This window comes from Octopus bimaculoides, chromosome 21 (genome assembly GCF_001194135.2).
Source record: "Octopus bimaculoides isolate UCB-OBI-ISO-001 chromosome 21, ASM119413v2, whole genome shotgun sequence".
Classification (NCBI taxonomy): Eukaryota; Metazoa; Mollusca; class Cephalopoda; order Octopoda; family Octopodidae; genus Octopus; species Octopus bimaculoides.
In genome coordinates, this window is record NC_069001.1 from 37,015,823 (window position 1) to 37,024,024 (window position 8,202).

Sequence of the window (8,202 nt, forward strand, 5' to 3'; positions counted from 1 at the left end):
ATATATATATATATATATATATATATATATATATATATATACACACACATATATATGTATGTATGCACACATACACACATACTCTAGCAATGGACCCCGGCGTTGCCTGGGTATTATGTCCGACAGCTACTTTATGAACATATCTTTCGGTTATTTCCTCATGAACAACGCTGCAGTTTCCGTCGACTAAATTCAGTCACAAGTCTGTGGTTGGCCTAGGGCTATAGTAGAAAACACTTGCCCAAGGTACCATGCAGAGGTACTGAACGTAGAACCATGTGGTTGAGAAGCAAACTTCTCAACCACACAGTCATTCTTGCACCTAATACGTGTGTATGTGTTTACTTTTGTTGTTAAATCGAGTATTGTGTCCCACTGTATCTCAAAGTTAGCAGTTCATCAAGCGGTGATCTATAAAATAAATGCCAGATTGAAATACGTACTGAGGTTAGTATGATCAATTAAAATCTTTGAAGGTAGTACCCCATCATGGCGACAGTCGAAAGACTAAACCCAGTAAAATAATGTTTAAAGACTAAATGGCTTCTAATTTCTAGCATCAGTTAAGAGTTTTATGGGATATAAAACTTTATTTTACCTAATATAGTTTTAGAGTTTTACTGTAAGCTATTTTAACCTTGACAACAAAGCGGCGAGCTGATAATGTTGCTCACACAACATCTTCAGAAGGAAGAAATGGAGGTACAGGCGCAGCAGCCCAGAGAAGACATGGAAGCTTTGAGAAGGTTGATTCAAGTTCAAATTTCCGAAAAGTATTCTAGTCCAAGTTCCCGTCTTACAACTTCTTCAACTGCTATCCTACCATTTGCTGCTCTTGATTAAACATCAGAATTGTGGCCTGATTGCTGGTCAAGATTCTGCATTTATGTTGAGACCAACACCAAGCCTGACCAGCTCAAAGCTCAAGTTTTCGTGACGAATCAAACCGCTGACTGGCGAATCTGGCAACGCAATAGAGTCCGCCCAAGGATATTAATGAGTTGATGATGGAGGAAATTGTCAACTTTATGAAAGAACAATTCGACCCCAAACGTTTCGTTGTGCGAGAACGTTTCAAGTTCTGGAGTAACAGGCAACGGAAGCCAGGCAAAACACTCCAGTAACTGGAAGCGCATACGTCAAGACGCTGCTACCTGTGACTTTCCTTCGATCACAGACCCTCAAGATGAAGCTCATAGACAGAGATTCATGTATTATGTCAACAATAAAGCTGTTTTGAAGGCTCTTTTCAAGATCAAGGACACAGAGCTGAACATTGCCCTTGCTGTCCAAGTCGTAATTGAGACCAAAGACACGGCGAAGGCTGCCAAGGAAACTGTTTACGGTTCCAGGCCTGTCATCAAGATCAAGCAGAGACAGAACAAGGGTCAACGAAAAACCACCAACAGTCTAATTCTACAGACCCTGAATTGAAGTGTTACAGATGTGGAAAGGCCCATAAAGTGGCAGACTGCCCCTACAAAGAAGTCAAATGCCACTTTTGTGACAAGAAAGGACATTTGAAAGCTGTTTGTAAGAAGAAGCAACGGGAACATCGTTCTCAACCTTCCGCAAAAAGAATCATGAAAGCAGAACTCGTGAAAACAATGCTCGGCGAAGTTCCCGACGATACTTTTAGAGTAGTTGCGCCAATCACAATCCAGGACCGACAGCTCACGATGGAACTGAACACTGCAACTATGGGAAATTTGGTTTCTTTGCTGGTCCAGAAACAATTAGGAAAACCGAAGCTGGATAATGTCAGACTTCGCTACAAGTCTGCCAGCAAGCATGACCTACCCGTGCTGGGAACTTTTATGGGCCAAACCAAGACGCTGAGAATCTCCGTGGATAATGCTCTTGAACTGAGATGCATAGAGAGTCGAGACAAGTGTAAAGGTGTAAGAACATTGCGTCCTAAGACCTCTAACCAGCCTTATGCTTCCCTCAGCACTCAGTACCCCTGCAGCAACGACTCCCATTTAGAATTAAGTTAGCACCTGGTTATTTCCAGGAGATTATGGAAATCCTAACCAGTGATCTGCCTGGGGTTGCCGTCTTCCAAGACGATATGCTCGTCAGCGGGCAAGACACCAATGACCACTTGAGCAACCCGAGGCGTTTGCTCTCTCGTCTAAACGACAAAGGACTCAGATGCCGTCGTGAAAAGTGTTTAGGAAAGAGTCTAGATAAGATCCAGTGATAACTAAAGTGATGCGTTCTGTCTGCGAAGGGTGAAGTACACTGAGACCAACGATGAAGTAATGCGACGAGTCTGTTACATTAGAGGCAACTCTGGGCGAAACAACTCGAGGTTATTTTTGTTGTAAAAAAGTGTTGTGCAAAAATACATACTTTATTTGGGAGCCAAAAGATTACTGAATCTTTTGATACCTGATACGTCAAAATTGGCAACCCAGTTTTCAAATCCATAAGGAACATATGCACACATACACACACATTCTTTTATTCTTTTCTTTTACTTGTTTCAGTCAGTTGACTGCAGTCATGCTGGAGCACCGCCTTGAAGGGTTTTAGTCGAACAAATCAATCCCCAGGACTTATTTTTTAAGTCTAGTACTATTCTGTCATACTCTTTTGTCGAACCACTAAGTTACGGGGATTACGGGGACGTAAACACACGAACACCAGTTGTTAACCGGTGATGGCAAGAAAGGAGGGCGCAAAAACATACACAAAAACACACAGAGGTATATACAAGTGTATATACGACGGGCTTCTTTCAGTTTCCGTCCACCAAATCCACTCACAACGTTTTGGTTGGCTCAAGGCTTTTGTAAAAGATACTTGCCTAAGGTGTCACACAGTGGGACTGAACCTGGAACCATGTGGATGGGAAGCAAGCCACACACACACACACACACACATATATAATCAGTTGTAGTTGACTGGTCCAGGTGATGACGTAGGCACATCTGTTGACGTGTGGATTATTGCGACCGTTGACTGATAAAGACGTAGTCACGTCTATTCACGCCTGGATGGATGAACGACTGTTGCACCAATTGACTGTTAACAAAAGGTAAGGACGGAGGCTACTCAATGTATGCTTTTCTGTCTGGCGTCAGACGGTTGTTGACAAAAGAAAATAAACAGCCAATATGCAGATTAATGTTTTATGCCTCTGGTGCACAACGACTACAACAAATGGCAGATATTCGCTCCATTAGCTTTATGGAAGTCTTTGGATCTTTTCGATTGGCTGCGTCTGTTTGCCTTATTTAAACTGGAAGCAGGTTTACTTCAGCTGGCGTTTATATTTTACCCACAAATATAATTTCTCTGTTTTAGTTATTTCTTGAAGACAAAGACTACAAATCTGTTTTTGTTTCATTCAGTCTGTCAATATTGGTTTTTCTGTCTTTGTAGCGAATATTTAAGGTTTCGAAGACAAACGTTGATGAAACTTATGTGTCTTCAGACTTCTTCACAAAGTGTTATGAATGTAGGTGCAAGCAAGGCTGATGGTTAAGACGTTCTATTTGAAATCACTTGGTTTTTGCCCTTTGTTCTTGTTTTGAGAAGAAACCTAATTTCGAGCAACTTTACAGATCAATTTTTCGACACTATTTTCTCTAAACCTGGCAAAGTATGTGTAGGGATTTCAAATTTTCATTTTGCATCTGCTAAAAATTTTAGCGGGTGCTCTCGCACCCTCTGTTCCCGAGCCATTGTGTGTGTGTGTGTATATATATATATATATATATATATATATATATATATATATATATATATATATATATATATATATATATATACAACTTATATATATATATATATATATATATATATATATTACAAGTTCAAAAAAAGGAAAAAACAAAAAAACAACAACAAAAAACCGCAATAAAAATGGCCATTTTAAAGTTTAAATACATCACAAACATATTGGAACCGATTTAGAAGCTTATATATCATTTTAATATTATTACACAGGCCTTCTTATTTTATTCTGAAATCACAGGTATATATATCATTCTAGATATTCCCGTTTGTGGTGCTTCTGAAAAATAAACAAGCATTGGCATCAGTTTAAAATCTCTTGAATCACTTATTGTCCAAGCACGAGAGTCAAACAGTCTTTTCCGGTCTTGAATACAGAAGCATTTTTAAAAAGTATTTTCGGAAGTAAAATGTGCAAGATAACATACTTTTGCAGAAAATGCATTTCATCTACTCTGAATATAATTTAATGGGAAAGGAGGAACAGCTGCCCGCATGATCATAGTCTTAAGAACCAGGAGAAATTTCTTAATGGCCTGGGTGTTTGCACACGCAGTTTCACTAGACGTACGGAGCCATGTAGGTAGGTTATTAAACCGTCGTTTGAATGTACAAAACAAACTACAACTAGCTGTGAATGTTTGGTAGTTTTCTCATAACTCTTGTGTTTGAAGATGCTTCTGGTTCTTGCTTTTTCCATTGCAGTAAGTTGACAATAACAGGTTGCATTTCGTTTCCTAGTTCATTCACTTATATAGGAAGTATAATTTCTATATTTGTGGTTCCCCACGAAAATTTACCCTTTGAACGAGTCACCTTTGTTGAAAAGCAATTATTTCTAATTTAGGCACAAGACTAGCAAGTTTGATACTATCGACCTAAGTATTTGACTTGTACTTTATTTTATTGAATCCGAGGGATAAAAAACAGGGTCGACCTCGATGAAATTTGAACTCAGACCGTTAAAAGTCAGAAGAAATGACCAAGGACGCTTGTCCGAAACGTTAATGATACTGCTAATCCAACGTCCTTAAAAGTTTTCATACAAATATCTCGCCATTATGCGTTCTCATAATATACTGTATAATGGTTCCAAGTATTGGGAGAAGGCCAGTAATTTTAAGGTGAAGTGTTTCGTCAATTACACCGACCCCACTGCTCAACTGGCACTTTATTTTATCGACCCGGCTAAGGTGAAAAGCAAAGCTAACCTCAGAACGTAAAGAGCCAGTATATACTATATAATCACCACAACAGATGTGATATGAAGTATGTGGCATTAGTTATTAGGGCAAAGCAACGAGTTGGCAGAAGTCGGGGAAGAAGAAAAAATGCCTTGCGGCTTTTCACGTTTTGAGTTCAGATTTTTCTGAATTTAACTCCGTTTTTCATCCCTCCTGGGTCGATTAGATAAAGTATCGAGGTCGATGTGATCACACCTCTTCCCTTCAAATTGCTGTCCCCTTGGGATTATTTCAAATACACTGTTACTATAAGTATAGCCATCAATACTGCTTTTTCTACTACTTCGCCATCGCCGACATTACTAACTACTAATATTGCTAACGACTACTATTAAAGCCACCATTACCACCGCATCTTCTGCTGCCTATTAATACTGCTAAGTCCACCACCACCACCATCACTACTACTATACTAGTGCTACCACCATCATCACCACTTCTACTAACACGACCGCTATCACCACCACTTCTAACCATTCATACTGCCACTACTATAGTCACTTACCACTCCTACTACTACTCAGGAAAAATGTAATATTTTGAGGAGTGTTAATCTGAAATCGATTTCAAATTATCAGCAGTTAAGGTTGTGGCGGGAATAATTTGAAATTGGCTCCCTCGAACACTGGTGGTTTGCAGAGAGATGGTGCTCCAGCGTGGTCACAATTCAAATATAAACATGCACGCATTTACAGAGAGAATCTACAGTAACAGTTCAAAGCGAAGCAATGTAATAAGCGGGTTTTTGTTAGATATTAGATGAAGCGGGTCACAGTATTAAAAGAATATTTAACGAATATCTAGGCGCAGGCGTGGGCGTGTAGTTAAGTAGCTTACTTCCCAACCATTGTATTTGTTCCTCACCACCGCTGGACTTACTGGCTTGTTTACGTCCCCGCAACTTAGCGGATCGGCAAAAAAAAACATCAGTAGAATCACTACCAAGCTTTAAAAATAAGCAATGGGGTCAATTTGTTCGAGTACACCAGTGTTTCTGAACCATTTTTTTAACTGGAGACCCGTTTTATTCTGGTAGACATCCCGTTGCCATATGGTGTTTAAAAACTAGTCTTATAGTTAATTCTTTCAAAATTCCTATTTTGTTTATCGCACATTAACGTGTATAGAGAAAGAAACTTGGCTGTTTCTCGCAATACATACATCTGTAGCAAATTTTCTTCATCAGCCCTTAAAATAATACTGTAGATCCAATTTACTAATGCTTGCGTGGACCTCACCACCACCACCACCAAATCTTATACTGGCTCAAGTTGAAAATCACTAGACTAAACCTTCTCAAGGCTGTGCTCCAGCTTGACCGCAGTTCATTGACAAACAGATAAAATATAAAAGATCTACGTATGTAGCACAGGCACAGCATAGCCGAATTAGTTAAGCAGTTTGCTTTGCAGCCATAAGCCACACGGCACCATCCCTCTGCGTGATATTTTGTGTCGTCTGTCTTTATAGCAGAGACGACAGAACAGTTTTCTAGATAACAAGAAAAATTATCTTGCATTTTTTTTGGTGCGACCCGCTTGATAACTGATCATACTTCATGCGACCCACTTCTCGAAAAAAGTTGCCCTTGCCTGCGGGAGAGTGTGATTTAAGGACACACGCCTGCTATTTCTAACAAGGCGAACGAACTGGTAGAGGTTACTTTGAATGGTGGTGGTGATAGTAGTTGTACCAGTGATAGGTGATCGAAGGATAATGATGGTGGTGGTGGTGGTAGTGATGTGTCAGTGACCTGACCTCACTCTGACCCCATCCGAAAAAATTTTTATTGCGGCACCTGAAGATCCACCACTTCAGATATCTCACATTAAACTTCGTCACCCTACCAAAGTCAGGTCAAGTATTACACTCAACAAACAATAATAATTTCATCGACAGAAAGATTTAAGTAAATGAGAGAGATGAAATTTAATCAGATAACGAGTCGGACCTCAAGATTATCTTATATACATATATACAATAAACAATGTTTTCAGTCATTCGAATATTCGTTCCATCAAAAATATTCAACAGTAACTTGTTAATATTCAATACCCCCTTTTACTCATTACAAACAGGTAGGTTCACTCCATACTTGTGACCATATTTTAATACTGCCTGCTTATTTCTCTTAAAAATTCCAAATGCTAATAAAATCTAGGGGGCATCCCGTACAGGCGTGTCGAGCGGCAAAATCTCTTTGTTCAGCATCAGGTGTTCACAATTCAAGTGTTTAAAAAACAAAAAAAACGTTCTACCTGGTACACTCGAGCTGCTAGGTAAATAAATCTTCCCTAAAAATGCCATGCCCTGTTCTCTTTATTTCCAGATATATTATTAGGCTGAAGAAAAAGGTCGTGCGCCCTGCTAAAAATAATGCTTTTTTAAATATTTCTAAGGTTTGTGTGTTCATTCTGTCCATTATTTTAACACAGCGCACTTACTTTTTCCTCAACCTAGTAATACTGAAAGAAACAAAAAATGACGAGAATCACTATGGTAAGGGGTCTGCGAGATAAGGTTTTTTAATAGAAATTTGTTAACTGCCATTAAAAAAAAATAGGGCTTATATATATTAACCAATCTTCACTCTAAAGACGATCCTTTCTTATTTCAATTAAGGCGATGGAAATTAGCTGTAAAATTAAGATTCAGGCATAGCTTGGCGGTAACTAGTTCAGTGCCACTATGCGGCACCTCGGGCAAGTACTGCATAGCTCTGGGCTGATGAATGCCTTGTAAGTGAATTTGGCAGACGGAAACTATGTGGAAGGCTTTCGTATGTTAGTTATCATCACTGTCTGACAGCCACGATCGGTTTGCTTACGTCCCTGTAAAAGAGACCAATAATAGAATAAGGACTGAGGCGGATTCGTTCGACTGTATGCTTACCCTATATAGCAGGTAAAATGGGCGAAACAAATAAAAACTACTTCGGCGATTTGAAAAACCGGCTTCCGCGCTAAAAACTCTGGGAACGGTTACCTGCTGCATGAGAGCGTAACAAAGCTACAAGCAGGAAACGTGTTGCTTAGAGAGAAGCAGCTGTTTACTTAAAACCCAGGACACCCTATAGGAAACCGTCCCGCCTTTTCTTTTTCGAATTACATTGGCGGTTAGAATATGTGGGAGAATGAACATATTCCCGGTTATTTCTAGCAGGTTATTAGTATGGTATGTCACATAAATAAAGTTATCTCCAGTTGTAGTCGGC